The sequence below is a fragment of the Bos indicus genome, chromosome 3 (genome assembly GCF_029378745.1).
Source record: "Bos indicus isolate NIAB-ARS_2022 breed Sahiwal x Tharparkar chromosome 3, NIAB-ARS_B.indTharparkar_mat_pri_1.0, whole genome shotgun sequence".
Taxonomy (NCBI): domain Eukaryota; kingdom Metazoa; phylum Chordata; class Mammalia; order Artiodactyla; family Bovidae; genus Bos; species Bos indicus.
In genome coordinates this window covers 9,375,610-9,377,317 of record NC_091762.1, presented here as the reverse complement: position 1 = coordinate 9,377,317, position 1,708 = coordinate 9,375,610, and positions in this window count along the sequence as shown.

Below are 1,708 nucleotides of genomic sequence, written 5' to 3'. Positions count from 1 at the left end.
TGGGGGCATTCTGTTGTTTTTTTTCTCTTCTTTTTTTTTTTTTAACAGGAGTGAAAGGGGCCTGAGAAGGTCAGGGAGTGAATGTATGTTCCTTGTTAGGGAGTGCGTGGGCCAGGAGGGGGCAGTGTGAGCTCGTCACTGCTCCACCCTTCTCAGGGTGAATGAAAAAGGAAGCTGCTTATTCTGAACTCTGATACTGAGAAGAGAAACACTTGGGAACGTGAAGACTTAGCTGTTCTCTGGGGTGGTTGTCAAGATAAGGAGGAGGGAAAGATTCCTTTCTGGGTAGATGCATGGGAATTTCAGAGAACAGTTGATGATTTCATTCGATAGTGACAGCCTCTCACATGTTACTAAGACACATTCCTGAAGTGTATCTCATATTTCTAAGGATTGCTTTATTTCTACCAGTATCTCTCTAATCTTTCAGATACTGTACAAAAGAATATTCCAGCAGGAGTCATTTATTTAAAATGGGAATTTTCAGTTGACACTGTGCTTGTAATCAAGCCCTGGAATTATTGTTGAGAGATGAGGGGCTTTCTCTCAGCTCTACCCAGACCCAAGCTTCTCTGTGACTTTGGCCAAAATGCTTAGCACAGAAAATTCTTTCTAAGGTTAAAAATAAAAAAACCAACAAATGTAAACATCCCTGTGTGAAGTTAACCCATTTACTACTAGATTTTGTCCTCTTCTCCCCTGCCCCCTCCTTTGCCATGCTCTGAGGATGCAAAGACCAGAGTCTTGTCCTTGTCCTGGAGGAAGATCTGAGTTACAAGGTGACAAGCCAGATAACCTAACACAAGACTGTATGGTCTGTTCTCAAGCAGAGCACAGGTTAGCCCTAGCAGGTTTCCAAGATGCTCAGAGAGCCTACCTTTAAGAAATTTAAGTAATTTGTTTAAGAACCAACACCAGTAACAGTACTTCCTTGAGGGGAGGGACTTTCTCTACTTTGTTCATATTCCTAGCATCTATGTCAGTTCTTCACGTACAGTCAGTGTTCAATTAAAAAGTGTATTGAATGAATAATGAATTATAAAGAACTAATGATACAATTTGTGTGCTGTGTGCTCAGTCACTCAGTTGTGTCTGACTCTTGTGCCACCCCATGGACTCTTGCGACTCATGCAGCTCGCCTGGCTCTGGTGTCCATGGAATTTTCCAGGCAAGAATACTGGAGTGGGTTGCCATTTCCTCCTCCAGGGTATCTTCCTGACCCAGGGATCGAACCCCCATCTCCTGCATCTCCCACGGTGCAGGCAGATTCTTTACCACTGAACCACCAGGGAATAGGGACATGTTAAAAAGGATCATATATTTACTTCTCCCTTTAAAATTGCAGTCAGGTCTCGTGAGAATGAGTTAAAAAAAATTTCTGGATTTCCCTGGTGGTTCAGTGGTCAAGAATCCTGCCAATGAAGGGGACATGATTTGATCCCTGGTCTGGAAAGATTCCACATGTAACTAAGCCTTTGTGCCACACCTACTGAAACCCATGTGCTCTAGAGCCCGTGTGCAGCAACGAAGACCCAGCACAGCCAAAAGAGCAAAAATAAATGTAAAAAAATTTTAGAAACTTCCCTTGAAACTATAGCCCCTCATTCTCATGGCTCTGTTCCTTCTGTAACTAGGCTTTTAATTTCACGTACTGTTTTCATCTCAAACTGTTACTTCCCTGGTGGCTCAGACAGTAAATCGTCTGTCT